The sequence below is a fragment of the Pan troglodytes genome, chromosome 13 (assembly GCF_028858775.2).
Source record: "Pan troglodytes isolate AG18354 chromosome 13, NHGRI_mPanTro3-v2.0_pri, whole genome shotgun sequence".
Lineage (NCBI taxonomy): Eukaryota > Metazoa > Chordata > Mammalia > Primates > Hominidae > Pan > Pan troglodytes.
Window position 1 is genome coordinate 30,236,330 of NC_072411.2, and position 17,579 is coordinate 30,253,908.

Sequence of the window (17,579 nt, forward strand, 5' to 3'; positions counted from 1 at the left end):
CATGTCGAGGAAAGAAGAGCTCATTTATTGACAGTCTCTTGACTCATGGAAGAAAAATAATTAAGAGTCATAGAAAAGTATGACTTAGGTTGATTTATTTTTCTTATGTACAGAGAGAAGGGTAGACAGTGATAAGGGCTGCAGGAAGTCATCCAAAGAGCCTAAGCACTGTCTACCTGAGGAGGTTACTGCCCCCGTCTACCTAGCAAGTTCATATATGCTCCTCGGGTTCAGACTCTCCTCAGGATACCTCCTCCGTGCAGCCTTCCTGGGAGGTGGCTCTAACCCTTGTCTCTATCATGGCCTGGACCTGCCCCACTGTTGCAGCAGCCACCTTGCTATGTTTCACTTATTTCTTTGCATGCCTGTTTCTTCTGGACTCTTGAAGGTGGGATGAGTCCCTACCAGGACCCACCCTGGGTATACAGGTGACCCAGAACTGCAGTCTTAACCACAACCTGGGAGAACTGGCAGGGAGACACACAGGCTTCCAAGTCAAGGTCACACCCTTGATTGACAGTGGAGGTGGGGTGATAGGATGAGTAAAAGCTGGAGTGGCCAATGCAGTGCTCCAATGCCAGAAGTCCCTGGGGGAAGCCTGTTGTTCCACAGAGGCCAGAGCACAAACCCTGCAGTCACCGATAGCAGCCCCATTGCAAGGTACCTAGCTGCAAGTCCCACAGTCTTGGTAGTTTTTCAACCCTCTGTCTTCTGCAGGTTATTTGAGCCAGCTTCGATTCCTTTCCCTTTACTCAAAAGAACTCTACCCTGTTGCTTCAGGAAGTCCAAGTATCATTTTGGAAATGCTGGGTGGGAACAGCATGGGTTTATACCACATCCAAGGCCAGTGGAGAGTCAGCCTCAGGGTTCAGTGGTCTACACGTTTACTGTTACTCCTTGCTCACTGGGCTGCCACATCCTAGGTAATTTGTAAGTGCTTTGCAATTTTGGCCGATCTTCTAGTGCATTGAGTTTTTGTGATATTTTTCTAGTCCTACCAAGAACAGTGGAATACTTCGTTTAATTAAAAAGACACCAAAAGATTATCTTTGTAAAAAGGTTCATGAAAGGGATGGTTGCTACTTCTCAGGCTGCCAAAACTTGCACCCCTAGGTCATACAGAAAAGAGGCCGGAGCTGAGGGGAATATTTGCTTTTTTACGGAAGTCAGCAGGCACAGAAAAGAGTCAACAGCCAGGATAATCCTCCCTCTCTACCACACTGAAGCATCAAACAATCATTGCTTTTTCTTGAGAAAACATACATGGATAAACTAATGCCACATATAGGAGTTCATATCTATCAGGATCAGTGAAAAAGCCAGGACTGTGAGCTGGGAGACGGAACAATAGCATCACCAGCTGAGATAAGTAGGGGTGGGGGAAAAAAGTAGCACATTTGCAGGGCAAGAAATGTTTTTGGGACTGTGGAAACACAGTTGACCATGGAACAGCAGATCACCCTGCCTCTTCTTCCTCCCATCCCCCCTGAAATCTGCCATGCCAACATTCTATAGCCTAAGCTTGGCCCGGCTCCCCACCGATCTGGGAATGTTGTCCCAACTCCCCATCTGGCAGGGCCCTCCCTCTCTCCAGCTGTGTGCTCTGCATCAGCCACGGCAGCCTATGCTGCAGTCAGGCTAGATAATTTGGAACTTTCTGGACTTCCCATCCTCTAACAGTTACTTTGAATTATGATTCACATACCACACAACTTACCTATTTAAATTGTATAATACAGTGGTTTCTAACATACTCACAGATGTGTGCACTCATCACCCCAGGCAATTACAGAATATTTTCATCAAAAACCTGTGCTTTTAGCTGTCACTTCCTTAGGTGGTCTGCACCCCACCCCCAGCCCTGTGCAACCACTAATCTATTATCTGTCCCTATACATTTCCCTGTTCTGCACATTTTGTATAAATAGAATACTACAATATGTTGTCTCTGGTGACTGGCTTTTTCCATTTAGCATGTTTCAAATTTCATTCATGTAGTTTGTATCAGAGTTGCATTCTTTTTATGGACAAATAATATTCCATTGTATGAATATACCAAATTTTGTCTCTTCATTCATCAGTTGATGGACATGTGGGTTGCATCCAACCTTTAGCTATTGTGAATAATGCTACTATGAACAGTCATGTACAAGGTTTTATGTGAACATGTTTCCCTTCTGTTGGATATATACCTAAAAGTGGAATTGCTGGGCTCCATGTTAATTCTATACTTAATCATTTAAGGAACTGCCCAACTGTTTTCCAAGTTGGCTGCACAATTTTTATCTTCCTACTAGCAGGATATGAGGGTTCTAATTTTTCCACATCATCACCAACACTTATTACTGTCTAACTTTTTTGTTCTAGTCATGCCAGTGGGGGTGAAGTGGTATCTCACTGTGACTTTTTTTTTTTGATGTTCGTTTCTCTGATGACTAGTGAGGCTGATTATCTTCTCATGTGCTCATTGGTCATTTGTACATATTCCCTGGAGAAATGTCTACTCAGATCCTTTGTCCATTCCTTAATTAGATTATTTGTTGTTTTATTACTGAGGACTGAACTGAAAGTTCAGTAATAAAGAACTGAAGAGCTCTTTATCTGTTCTGGATATAAGTCCCTTTTTAGATATGTGATTTGCAGATTTTTTTCCGTTCTGTGTGTTGTCTTTTCATTTTGTTTATGGTTTCCTTTGGAGCACAAAAGTTTTTAATTTTGACAAAGTATAATTTTTTATTGCTTGTACTCTTGATATCACATCTAAGAATCCTTTGCTAAATTCAAGATCATGAAGACTTAATCCTACTTTTTCTTCCATGATTTCTTTGATTTTGCTTTTTATATTTAGGTCTTTGCTCCATTTAAAGTTAACTTTTAAATTGAGTGAAGTAAGAGTTCAACTTCATTCTTTTGCATATGGCTGCATACATTTGTCCCAGTACCATTTGTTGAAAAGATTATTCTTTACTCATTGAATGGTTTTGACACCATTGTCAAAAATCAGTTGACTATTAAATGTGTGGATTTATTTTTGGACTCTCTCCATGACATTTCATTGATCTCTCTGTTTTCTTAATGCCAGGATCATATCGTCTTGATTTCTTTTGCTTTGTAGTGAGTTGTGAAATCAGGAAGTATGAGTACACCTACCTTATTCTTCTGTTTCAAGATTATTTTAGCTCTTCTGGGTCCCTTGCAAGTCCATATACATTTTAGAATCAGCTTCTCAATTCCTATAAGGAAGTTACCTGAGATTCTCATGGGGACTGCCTTGAATCTGTAGGTCAATTGGGAAGCATTGCCATCTAAACAGCGCTAGTCTTCTGATCCATGAATATAGACTGCTTCTCCAACTATTTAGATGTCCTCTAATGATGTATTGCAGTTACATTTCTCCCTGGAGGTCTCACTGTTTCCTGCTTGTGCTGCTTGAGAGAATGAAGAAGCTTCCCCAGCCTGGCTGCCTGTTGCCTCTCGGTGATGGGAATGCAGTCTCTGAGGAGTAGAGACAAAGTCACCTTCCCAGGCACACGTCGTGATGAAATTTTCCTCACAGGTAACCCCAGCCCTGTGTCTGAGTGAGGGAGAGTACTCTCAGGCTGGGGAAGGAGGGCACTTCCTGGGCTGGATCTGCTGGTTGTGGCAGGACCCCCTTCCTGATACACTTTTGCAAACCTGATGTGGTTGACATCATTAAAAGACCATTTAAATCCTTGATGGCTGGCATTAAGACTCAAGCATTTCTTTCCAAAAATTTCAATTTTCTTTCTTAATCCCATCTCTGTGAAGACTCAGTGGCAGTGTCTGCTCCTGGAGATATGGCAAACACTAGAGGGGCTCAGCTCCCCTTTACTGATGTCCATCTGGACCCTGCCCTGTCCCTCACAGGCATTCACAAGGAATTATGTGGGCTGGGCTTTTTTGTGAGTTAGAGAACATGAAAACAGGCTCTGTTTCCAAGTAGCTTCCCACCCGCCTAGGGTGCCGGCATCAACCACACAGCACCCCGAAGCACCACGAGGGTTGGGCACCTCAGAGCTGCAGTGCAGACAGTGACTCCTGCACAGCTGCTTGGAGCAGGCAGAGTCGCAGCAGCTGTGCTCCTGCAACGCACATCTCCTGAGCTTCTCTGCAGGGTGAGACTCTGCCCTTGGGGGCTGGGGATATGAGGATGAAAGCCATGCTTGCTTCCTTCAAGGAGGGCACAGTCTAGCAAGGGAGAAAGACAAAGCCGGTGCTTATAAAACAGCGTGGTCAGAACCGTTAGAGAAAGGAACACAGATGACAGGGATCATGGTGGAGAAGCCAACTGAGGGTAATCAGAGGGTTCCCAAATTAAGTGTGGCTCCAACTGAGACTTTGAAAGACAAGATGCTATTGTCCTGCAATGACTGGGTGGGGCCTGCAGCATCCCAGCTGAAAGGAGAGCCTGAGGTGAAGCCTGGAGAGACCTGCAGGATGAGGCAGGAGGGGAGGAGAGGGTAAACTGCACTGCATGTAGGGTGTTGATTGAGCTGGGATTTTCCACAAGGGCAGGATCAAACCATAAGAAGAGGGGCAAGCACTCCACTTCCAGGTACCAAATGATGTGGGTTTAAATATGGGTTCCTGCTGCAGCTGCAACAGAGGTCCCCTGAGAATGCTTTTATGAGAAACAATAGGAAACCTCTTTCTTACCTCAGATATGCTTCCAATTGTCCCTTTCTTCCATTTTAATTCACATGTTTCTTTATAACTTCTCAACCTCTTTCAGGTCACAGAGCTCTTTAGAATGTATCCAGAGCCACAGACTCTCTCTAAGGAGAATTACATAGCATATAAATATAATTGCAAGTTTCATCAAATTTCAATAGTTTAATGGCTTTGCTGAAACGCATCTGTAGACACCAGGGTCAACTATTGTGACCTAAAAACTAGACTCTGGCAAGTTTTTGTGCTCAGTGATCCTTTCAATGGGCCTTGGAAGTGCAGCTAGCACCATGCTAAGACAGGCAGAAAGGCACAGAGATGGTAGAGAAATAGGTGCGTGATTAGATGAAGTGTTTTAGGTGCTAAGACCTAGTCATGACAACATCTGAATGAAAAGGAAAATTCAGATGGCAGAACTTTGCTGACCATATTCCTTGCTTTCCATCCAGATGCTTGGTCTATGTACATACACTTTTATGTTCTGGAAGCAGCGTTTGTGAACAACACCCAGTGGGTTTCTCCACTGGGCGGAGAGTGGCAATATCTTCTCTAGCTAGCTAGAGTAAGTGCAGTCTCTTGCACAGTGTTATTTTATAATCGACTCAGTGCCTGGAATGAAATCAAGCTGGGACCAGCTTCACTGGCATGGCAACAGGAATATTCATACTTTAGTAATTATCCTAATGTCATCATGGTAGCAGACACAGATGACATCTGTCTGAATGGCTCTGCATCAAGGCACCTTCTTTCCTAAGTTTTAACATATCTGTTGTGCGTGTGTCTTGGGAACCTGAGGTTGTAGAGCAAATGATTCATTTTTAGATTCAACATGCAGTGAGCATTATTTACATCTACTGCCTTTCTGCTTTGGTATATATCAATATTTATTGCTAATTCAATGCCAAATTTTGACCTTACTTTTTATAGTCAATATATGCTTCTTGGAGCAATAAATCTTTATAATCACTACAGTTTAAATCAATACCTGTTTATTATCTATTTATCATCTATGCGTCAACCTTTCTACACTTCGGATCCTTAGCAACCTGGGCATCAGATTTCTAAGGATGGAGCTCCACTGAAATGACTATGGAGGTACAAAGGATTCATATTACCTGCTTTTAAAGTTGGACATAAGAGCTCAAATAAGAGCAATTACAACAAGAAAGACTCATAAAGTGGTTTGCTGGGCCAAAACAGCTGTTGAGTTATAAAATATTTACAACAGAAGAGATCTCTAAATTTATTTAAGTATATCTTTAGCACTGGGGTAGAATTCTATCTTTCCATGGAGAGCAAGCGACCTAAAAACATGCTTAGCAGCAGACAGCACTAAAGCTGGCTTTTCCCATCACCGTGCTCTCAGTTTAGTTGTGGGAGTGAATTTAAAGATAGACATATGAATCAAATCAGATACCACCACCTGCCAAGGCCTTCTACAGGGAGTCAGTCGATGGTCCGGTCAGTGATGGGGCTCAGGCCCAGTGTCTGTGTTGTGGGGAGCCATGTGTCACCTCGAAGAGGAATGAGTCAGCAGTGGCATCAGGCTGCTTGGCTGTAGCAGCTCCTCAGCCCTGCCAGTCCCCCAGTGCGTGCATCCTCCAGAGGACCCTCGGGAAGGACTCACACCGGCCGGAAGTCAGATCATGCATCACAGCCCAGAGCTGCTTCAGTTCTTGGCTCTCTTCTCCTCACCTGTGAAGAGCCAGCTGACCAGCGTCCTCTCACAGCTGCAGAATCCTATAATTTAGAGAGCCCTTTGGCATCTATCGGAGGATAAATCCACACATCTGGTTATATGCATGTCCTGCTGGTACTCTGTACATTGACGCTGTGGGACAGTGTCACTGGATAGCCTTTGAACGAACCCTCTTTATCACTTGTAGTTCTCAAGAATAACTGTAGAATGTGCTGGGAATGCAGCATCCTGAGATGAGGAGATACTGGCTGGAACAGTGCAGGCTCTGTCCGCATTTCTCCTAAAACAGAATGTCTTGCTATGCTTTAGCCCAGTGAGTCCCATTTCCTTAAAGTATAAAACCAAGGATGGGCTGCTTTCCAAGGTCCCTCAGCTGTGGTGCCGGTGGGGCACAAGCAGACAAGACTCCATCTGAGCAGCTTTCCTGAGCCTTGGAAGGCCCTTGTCACAAATCCTAGGCTTCTGTAATCCATTGCTGCCTATCCGTGAGTGACAAACCCAGTTCATGTAACCTGTATGTGGATGTTCTGCCTCACAGGACTCAGACAAGTTGGCGATCTGTGCCCAGTAAACCTGTTTCACAGACATCAGCTTCCATGACTGCCCTGAGCAAAGTGCTGAAGGGTAGATATTGTCCTAGACACTCAGAGAGCATTAGCAATCCAAGAACCTAAGGTCTCTACCCATTTTTCTGCAGTAGCTGGAAGTCAGGCAGGGTTCCCTGGCTATGTGGCTTTGAGTTTGGCCTGCCTCATGTGGCTAATGGTGAGAGGGTTCTGGTGCCAGAGTGGCACACTCCAGCAGCACTTCCCGACCACCTTACACTCTTCCCTCTTTCTGCCATCTGCCCAACTTGCCCCAGCCAGTGGGGGGGTCCTCATTCCTTTTAGGACATGAATTATAAATTTGGCAGCAAATAAACCCTGGGTACCTATCACGTATGGAGGAAATGTAGTTCAGAGGTTAAGCAACAAGACTTTTGAGCCAGGAAGGACTGGATCAATCTACTGGAGTGAGCCTTGGCAAGTTCACTACTCAGGAGGTGGCAATCTAACTCGTACAATTGGGATTATAGGTTTCAAGGACTGGTGAGACACTGCATGTTAAGTCATTTGCCCAGAATCCAGAGTGGAATCTATCCACAATAAATGTTCATTGTCATTCTTTTCCTCCTCCTTCTCTTCCTCCTCCTTCTCTCTCTGTCCCCTGACCATGTTATTGTTAAAACAGGTTTTTTTGTTTGTTTTTGTGTTTGTTTGTTGTTTGTTTTTGAGATGGAGTCTTGCTCTGTCACCAGGCTGGAGTGCAATGGAACGATCTCGGCTCACTGCAAGCTCCGCCTCCTGGGTTCAGGCAATTCTCTTGCCTCGGCCTCCCGAGTAGCTGAGACTACAGGTGCCCACCACCATGCCCAGCTAATTTTTGTATTTTTAGTAGAGACAGAGTTTCACCATGTTGGCCAGGATGGTCTCGATCTCTTGATTCATCCACCTCGGTCTCCCAAAGTGCTGGCATTACAGGCATGAGCCACCGAGCCAGGCCAACATTTTTTTTATGATTTCATAGCTTTGTGCTAGGTGCCCAGGGAATGCAATAGGAATTATTCCCTATCCCTTTAAGGCTTAGTTGGGGAGGTGAAACTAATTTATGTGGAAGAAATGAGGCCCAGGTATGTGGTAAACTAGTGATCATGGTGAACAGTCTGGAGAAGGACAGAAGAGGGTACTGCTGTCTGCTGAATACCTGCTCTGGCTTAAAAGTGTTACTTATAGTATCCCATGCAACCCCCTACCAGCCCTCCAAAACAACTGTCCTTTCCTTTTACAGAGGAGCAAATTGAGCCCTGGTGAGATGAATCACTTGCCCCAGCTGTTAAGTAAATAGGTTCTGGAATTAGGATCTATACCCAGTTGGGAGGGGTGTGCCAGGCTGCCTGACTTCTAAGTCAGGGTTTTTTCTATCCTGCCATGTTTCTCTATGGGAAACAAGGAGATCCAAGCAGGCTGCAGTAATCAAAAAGGTAATTAGAAATGGAATTTGAATGAGGCCCTAAAATATGGCAGAATTTGACAGTCCCACAGGGACTGATAAGCTTAGCTCTATCACAAAGCATGTGGCCTCTTTGGTAAATATTTAAGATATTGAAATCTCTTGACTATAATGTGGACTCTGAAGTTGTTGGTTGAATGCTCTACCAGGTCAGTTGCTTCAAGTTTGCTAATTGTGTTGTTTAAATATTCCACATCTTGGCAGGGCACGTTGGCTCGCAGCTGTAATCCCAGCATTCTGGGAGGCTGAGGCCACTGGATCACGAGGTCAGGAGATGGAGATCATCGTGGCTAACACAGTGAAACCCTGTCTCTAATAAAAATACAAAAAAAAAAAAAAAAATTAGCCAGGCGTGGTTGTGGGCGCCTGTAGTCCCAGCTACTGGGGAGGCTGAGGCAGCAGAATGGCGTGAACCTGGGAGGCGGAGCTTGCAGTGAGCCGAGATCACGCCACTGCACTCCAGCCTGGGCAACAGAGTGAGACTCCGTTTCAATAAATAAATAAATAAATAGCCTGTAATCCCAGCACTTTGGGAGGCGGAGAAGGGTGGATCACCTGAGGTCAGAGGTTCAAGACCAGCCTGGTCAACATGGTGAAACCCCGTCTCTACTAAATATACAAAAATTAGGCAGGCGTGGTGGTGGGCACCTGTAATCCCAGCTACTCAGGAGGCTGAGGCAGGAGAATCGCTTGAACCCGGGAGGCGGAAGTTGCAGTGAACCGAGATTGCGCCATTGCGCTCCAGCCTGGGCAACAAGAGTGAAACTTCATCTCAAAAGAAAAAAAAATAATAAATAAATAAATAAATATTCCACATCTTTACTGTTTTTGTTTGGGCATCAAATCAGAAGAGAGGTTTGCCAAAATCTCCAGGTATGATTATTGATTTGCCTACCTGTCCCTTTATTGCTGTAAATTTTTGCTTTATATCTTTGACGCTGTGCTGTTAGATCAATACAGATACAAAATGTTTACATATTCCAGTTAAATTGCTGCATTTTCATTATGGAATGTCCCTTTTTATCATTATTAATACTTCTTGCTCTAGAGTCTGCTTTGTCTGATGTTAGTACAGGGATAACATCGTTCTTTTGGTGTTTGCATGGAATATGATTTTCCTTCCTTTTACTTTCAATCTTTCTGTGTCTTCATAGTTAAGGTGTGGCTTTGAATGCAGCCAATAATTGGGTTTTTTGGTCTGACCATGTTTGTCTTTTAAAAAAAAATACTAAAATATACATTTAGGAATGGGTGTGTATCTTAAACCTCTCAGTAAATTTTCATTAAATGAACATCACTGTATAATCAGCACACAGATCAAGAAATAGAACATTTGGCAACCCAAAAGCTTTCATGCCCCTTCCTAGACACTGCCTCTCTGCAGGGCCTACCACTATTCTTACTTTTAACACCATATACTACTTTTGCCTGCTTTTGAAATTTATAGAAATGAAGTAATGCAATATTAAGTCTTCTGTGACTCTCTCCTTTCACTCAACCTATGTTTGTGAGATTCATTCACATTGCTCTATCAGTAGTTTGCTTTTTGTCTTTCTGATAGTGTTCTGTTGTATGGTACACAGCAATTTTTTTAATGCATCTTTCTATTGAACTTTTCGTAACATCCAGTTTGAGACCTTTACAAACAGGGTTGCCATTAAAATGTTTCTACAGTTTTATAAACACATATATACATTTTGTCTCTCTATATATCTAGGAATAAAATTGCTGGGTGTTATGCTACATTGATGTTCATCTTTGGTAGATAGTACTAAACCATTAGCCATAGTGATTGTGTCAGTTACCAATCCCACCAGTGGCATAACAGAGTTCTTGTACCTTGACTTGGCATTGTTTGTCTTTTTCACTTTACTGAGAGCAATGGGGCCTTATAGATTTAATCTGCATTCATCTAATGACTAATGGAGTGATGCACCTTACTTAGGTTTACTATTTAGATATACTATGTGCCTATTCAAGTACTTTTGCTCATTTTCAATTAAGATGTCTAACTTTTTCTAATTGGCTTGCAGGAGTTCTGCTTTGTGTGCTGAATATGTGTTCTTTGCCAGCAGTATCTATTGCAGATCCCTTCCCCACTCTGTGGCTTGTGTTTTTGCATTCACTTAATGATGCCTTGTGATGAACAATTTTTAATTTTAATACATTACAGCCTATTGAGTTTTTTTCTTTGTAGTTGGTGCTTTTTGTGCTTGTTTAGGAAATTTTTGCCTACCCCAAGATCACAAAGTTATTATAACATATTTTCTTCTAAAGACTTATTTATTCTTATATACTTACTATACCTTTCACATTCAGATTACAATACATTTCTAGTCATTTCTGAGTATGGCTCAGGGTTTTGTTCCATATCAACACCCATTTGATTCAATAGCACATGTTGAAAAGCTAATCTTTCTTCACTGTGCGGCATTGTCACTTTCATTATAAATCTATGTTTACATGTGTGGAGAGCTTTCACTTTTAATTCGATTAATTTAATTGGATCATTGACAAATACAAAACTTATATTTAATGAATATATTTGCATTTAAATTTACCTTTTTGTTTCATTTTTTCTTTTATTCTGCATAACTTTTCCGTAGTTTTTTCTTCATTTGTATTAATCAATATGGTGTATTATTCCATTTTTTCTCTTTATTAAGTTTTTCCATTATGTATATGTGTTAATATTTATGAAATAACAATATATGTTCTTGATTTATTATAGCCTGTCTTAAACCATTGCTTCAACACCTCCAGAAAAATGCAAGAATGTAAAAACAATTTGATATCATTTGCCTGTCTCACACCTGTTGTGTTAATATTATTGTGTATTTCTACATATATTTTAACCCCATAAGACATTAGAATCATTGTTTCAAAAAGTCAATATTCATTTGGAGTTATCCATTTATTTATCATTTCCTGTGCACCTCGTTCCTTTCTCCCTACCAGGCTTCCGTCAGGAGAAATTTCCCTTCTTTGTGAAAAACTCACACTTAAATTCTATTTTTTTTTATGAAGGTCAACAAATTCGGTTTTTTGGTTTTTGTTTGCGTGTAAATGTCTTTATTTTGCCTTCCTTTTCTTGAAGAATAGCACCAGTAACATGTATTTTAGATATTTCACCATCTTCTATATATCTCTTAAGCTCTTACTTTTAAAAAATAAAAAATTCCTGGCCGGGCGCGGTGGCACACACCTGTAATCCCAGCACGTTGGGAGGCCAAGGTGGGCGGATCACAAGGTCAGGAGATCGAGACAATCCTGGCTAACATGGTGAAACCCCATCTCTACTAAAAATACAAAAAAATACACACACACACAAAAAATACACCACGCCAGGTGTGGTGGTGGGCGCCTGTAATCCCAGCTACTTGGGAGGCTGAGGCAGGAGAATGGCATGAACCTGGGAGGCGGAGCTTGCAGTGAGCCAAGATCGCACCACTGCACTCCAGCCTGGGCGACAGAGGGAGACTCCGTCTCAAACAAACAAAACAAACAAACAAAAAATATATATATATATATATAATTCCTCCATGATACAATCCAGGACAATATTCCAATTCATTTTCATCCATTTTCTTGTGCCTAATCTGCTAATCTGCTAAAAATAGACTCACTATTTTTAAATTCTTAATTTCAGTTATTATACCTTTTTATGTACAAAATCAGTATTTCATTTTTCAATAAATTCTAGTTCTCTGGTGGAATCATCCATAATTTTCTCTATTTTCTTGACTGTATTAATCATAAAATCCAATATTTTAAAAATTCCAGTACCTGGAATGTTTCCATTGTCTGCCTTTTTCTGTGACTTTTAGTCATTTGGTCCTGTTTTTTGACATGTCTGGTAATTTTTTATGAAATACACATATATCATATAGGAAATAAATGTAGGGTCTGTCTTCCCCCAGAGAGGATGTCTCCTTCTTCTGAGAGAGAGATGGCAGGTCGTCTCTGGCAGATCACTCTGACCGTGTTGAAGCTGTGTTTTGGGCACGGTTGCCTTCCCAGTTGGCCTTACTCCTAAGGCATAATTCTCACTCCCAGGGCATAGTCTTCCCTGGTCCCAGTGGGAGCCTTCTGTGTTCACCAGGGCCCCTCCACACTCCCTGTTCCCAGCACCATGAGCCTGTGGGAATCTCTGCTCAGATATTCATCTCCGTGTTGCTCCTTTCATCTTGGACTCTCAGTGCCTTGTTTCAAGAACATACAGCTTGGAAGGTAGCCAATCCCTCAAAGGGAAGTTGCAAGCAGGAGTTCTGCCTCAATCCTGTGTTTCCTACCTCTCCAAGATCTTACCTTCTTAATCCACGCCACTGTGCTGCCTCAGAGTCTGCATAAGCCCTGGGCTGCTGTGGACCCAGCCCTACCTCCCATACTGTGAATCAGCAGGTGCCCCGAGGTGAGTAGCAAGGCATTTACATGCACTTTCCTGCTTTCTTGGAGTGCGGTCCCTCAAGTCCTGCCTGCCTTGCTCTGGCTCCAATGCCTTCATACGCTTCATTTTATTTTTAATCCAGATTTTATAGCTGTCTGCAGTGAAAGAGTTATTCCAATATATGCTACATGATTTCAGCTGGAAGTGTAAGCCCACTTTCTCTTTCAACATGACACTGTCGTTATGATTGTGTCTCATGCTGGGTATTTTCTTAGATGTGTTCTCATTTAATTCTCACCCTTTGAAGTCAACTGTATTCCCATTTTTAAGGATAAAAATGTGGCTAATAATAAAAAGCTGGGGCTTAAGCCCAATTCAGAGTGTTTTGAAACCCTATCTATTTTCAAATAAACCAGACTGCCTCATAACGCAGTCATACCAAACTCTGCAGATACAGTCTCATTATTTTGTTTATGAGAATGTCACTTGAGTCTAGTACCTTTCGATGAAGTCCCTGGCAGACAACTGGAGAATTCACTTTTCACCCTAATGTCCTATGTCTGTCAAGAAGGAAACCAGAAAGATTTTTTGACTTCCCAGAATATGACACCAAATTTTAAAATGTATCAGACAGCTCAACTTGACAAATTGCCAGGGGGAAAAAAACGATGGGGTGCTGCCTTTCCTCAAGAACTTTAAGGTGATTTGGAGTTATTTTGTGTGAAAAGTGCAAAAGAAATGATGAAAATTACTTAGAACAGCTGCACTTGCCTTGAAGCTCTGAGGATGCTGGAAATTTCAGCGAGTGACTTTTCTGTGTTAATGCAAAGGTGGGAAGCAACGCATTTAATATTGGATGACTTCCAGGGGAATCATCACTTCCAGGTGGATTCTGGAGAATGATGGAGATAAATCAAGTACAGTGGGTGCATAGCACACCTATTAAACATTTCTTTTTTCCAGTGGTCTCCTGATACTCTGCACATTTCAGCAGCTCCTGAGACTTGTTTACTGTAGGTTTTAAGAATCTTCCAGAGTCACCTCTTAAAACATGGCAAAATTAGCAAATGTGGACATCCTATCTGCTATAAGCAGACCTGCTGGATAAAATATAGTTTAGAAATAGTAGAAATGGAAAGAAATAGAAATCTTCAGGCAACATTAAGCGGGGAGGACTACACAGCCAACAGTCTAAGCAGGTGAGCTAATGCCTCTGAGACCCAGACAACTATGAGAAGTGAATACAGGCACTAATGACCAGGGCCAGAGTTTGACCAACCAAAGGAGAATAGAAGAGGAGGCCTTGGGCCTGTGCTAGGCAAGGAGCTAACACTGAGAACTCTGCATAAACCTGGTACTAATGCATTATCCATAATGATTATTAACCCTTTATTATGTTCCAGTCATTGTCCTAAGTATTTCACATGTATTAACTCATTTAATTCTTGTAATAATGATACATGTATAGGCAGGCTGGCTCTATTTCAAAGAGACCAAAGTGTGTATAATGGCTCCACCATCATAGTAGCTGGTTTCTGTCTCCTGTGACAGCATTGGATTGGACAGGTATCTAGGTCAACAGGATGGTCCTTCTTGCAGTCATCCAGGGACTCTGACTGATGGAAGCTCTGCTGTCCTCAAACTTGTTTTCCAAGATTACTTTGAAAAACTAGACTCTATTTTAGCCGTCGGGATGGTGAAAGCAGGTAGAAGATACCCGAAGAAGGTTTTTAGGGGCCAGACTGGTGTGGTTCACATTGCCTACACCCATACTCCATTGGCTAATTAGTTGTGGGGCTACAATAAACATCAAAGGAGGCTGGGAAGTGTATTCTAGCTGTGTGCGCTGGAAGAAGAAGAAATAGGTTTAGTGAACAACCAGCAGTCTCTGCTATAAACCTATGAGAGGGGTCGCATTATTTTCATTATTTTACATATAGGGAATCTGAGTACAGAGCAGATGACTTCTTGAGGTTACAGAGAAATTGCGATTAAAACTCCAGCTGTCTGGCCCCCAATTCTGCATGCCTCTTTCCTACCTGGAGCACACTGTTATGTGAAATTGCCTTTCCTCATGGAAGAGGAAATCAGAACTACAGCCATCAGGACCAGGAAAGTGGGAGAAAAATATATAACTGCTCTGGTAGAAAAAGATTCCTATGGAAAAAAAAAATCGAGCTGTGGACTGTGCCATGTGCTACTGACACACGGTGCAAGAATTCCAAGCTGATTCCCCAGTACATGATGTACGATTCCAAGCTAAGAAATTAATGAGCAAACTGGTTCCTGACTCAAGAAGACCCTCAGATACTCAGCAGAAGCAAACCTAAAATGACGTTGAGGGGACATGACCACAATGAGGGCTGATGTGAATAACAAAGGGGGAAAGGAAACACACAGGAGGAACTCACTTGAAGCTGCATAAGGAAATCAACTCGGTGAAAGATCAGATCAAAAGTACGGCTGTAAGTTTCTTTGTTAAGACCTTTCAGCTGGACTAAAACGGCCACCCAGAAAGCAATGTCACACATGACCCATCCCAAGAGGAAATGGAAGAGAATTTTAATTTGATGTGTAATAAATTTACAATTTTTTAGAAGAACTTTTACCAGCTTGGTCTGAAAGAGACTGATACAACTCAAAATGGAAAGTATTCTCAGAGGCCTCAGCAGTCTCTGGGAAGGAGGCAGCCTGAGAATGCTAAGAACTACAAGTGGGGCCACTCCCCATGGACAGGAAGACTCAGAAGACAGAGCCAATGCCATGGAGAACCATTCCCAGAGGCAGGACTGCAGAGATGCGGCCACATCAATTCCAGGATCGAAGTGGACCAGTGACGTCCATATAACTTCAGTCTCCCACCTTTTCTCCTACAAGTTTGTCTGCTGTAATGAACGCATCTCTGCCTCATCATTACATGTTGGAAGATGATGAACAGGTCATCTGCCTCTTTATTCCTAGTCTTCTATTCACGAGGAACAATGACTGAGATGAACCTAAAAAACTGCCTGAGGCCCTTTGTCTGCTTCTGGAGCTGATTTGGGGGACAAGAACCTGTACTTCAACCTGAACCTGATCTATGCTGGAATAAGACATTGGAGGAGCGGAGTGTGTTCTACATGTGGGAAGGAGATGGAACACTGGATGCCAGGAGGACTAGGAAAGCCAGTCAGTAGACATGGCCCCCAAGGAAACACACCCCTCCCTCATGAATCTGCTATGCCTTGGGACTTGCATTCACCAATAGAGCATGGTGAGAATGGTGTTGTGCCCATGCTGGGCCTAACTAACCCTTCCAAAGATCTAGAGGTTTCCACTTTGCAACTTTGGAGCCCTGAGTGGTCATATAAAAAGTCTGCCTTCTCTCTAGATTCCTCCTCTCTGGGCAGGGCATCTCTGAAAGAAAGGCAGCAGCCCCAGTCAGGGACCTATAGATAAAACTCCCATCTCCCTGGACAGAGAAACTGGGGGAAGGGATGGCTGTGGATGCAGCTTCAGCAGACTTAAATGTTCCTGCCTGCCAGCTCTGAAGACAGCAGCGGATCTACCAGCACGAGCTCGACTCTGCTAAGGGGCAGGCTGCCTCCTCAAGTGGGTCCCTGACCCCGGTGCCTCCTGACTGGAAGATACCTCCCAGCAGGGGTCAACAGACAGCTTATACGGGAGAGCTCCAGCTGGCATCTGATGGGTGCTCCTCCGGGACAAAGCTTCCAGAAGAAGGAAAAGGCTGTAATCTTTGCTGTTCTGCAGCTTCTGCTGGTGATACCCAGGCAAACAGGGTCTGGAGTGGACCACCAGCAAACTCCAGCAGACCTGCAGCAGAGAGGCCTGACTGTTAGAAGGAAAACTAACAAACAGAAAGGAGTAGCATCAACATCAACAAGAAGGACGTCCACACAAAAACCCCATCCAAAGGTCACCAATATCACAGACCAAAGATAGATAAATACATAAAAATGAGGAAAAACCAGCGCAAAAAGACTGAAAATTCCAAAAACCAGAATGCCTCTTCTCCTCCAAAGGATCACAACTCTTTGCCAGCAAGGGAACAAAACTGGATGGAGAATGAGTTTGATGAATTGACAGAAGTAGGCTTCAGAAGGTGGGTAATAACAAACTCCTCCAAGCTAAAGAAGCATGTTCTAACCCAATGCAAGGAAGCTTGAAAACAGGTTAAAGGAATTGCTCACTAGAATAACCAGTTTAGAGAAGAACATAAATGACCTGATGGTGCTGAAAAACACAGCACAAAAACTTCGTGAAGTATACACAAGTATAAATAGCCAAATCGATAAAGCAGAAGAAAGGATATCAGAGATTGAAGATCAACTTAATGAAATAAAGCGTGAAGACAAGATTAGGGAAAAAAGAATGAAAAGGAACGAACAAAGCCTCCAAAAAATATGGGAATATGTGAAAAGACCAAATCTACATTTGATTGGTGTATCTGAAAGTGATGGGGAGAATGGAACCAAGTGGGAAAACACTCTTCAGGATATTATCCCGGAGAACTTCCCCAACCTAGCAAGATAGGCCAACATTCAGGAAATTCAGGAAATACAGAGAACACCACAAAGATACTCCATGAGAAGATCGACCCCAAGACACATAATTGTCAGAGACACCAAGGTTGAAATGAAGGAAAAAATGGTAAGGGCAGCCAGAGAGAAAGGTCAGGTTACCCATAAAGGGAAGCCCATCAGACTAAAAGTGGCTTTGTCTGCAGAAACCCTACAAGCCAGAAGAGAGTGGGGG

General features: G+C 42.7%; 1 protein-coding gene across 1 annotated transcript in view; it reads right to left on the bottom strand.

Annotated features, from left to right (window-relative positions):
- Window positions 1-2,682: 2,682 nt before the first annotated feature.
- LOC134807971 (uncharacterized) overlaps window positions 2,683-17,579 on the bottom strand; it is a 34,049-nt gene continuing 19,152 nt past the window's right edge. The window contains exon 2 of the mRNA XM_063790415.1: window positions 2,683-4,796. The gene's annotated coding sequence lies outside the window, so the exon portion shown is untranslated. The remainder of the gene's footprint in view (window positions 4,797-17,579) is intronic.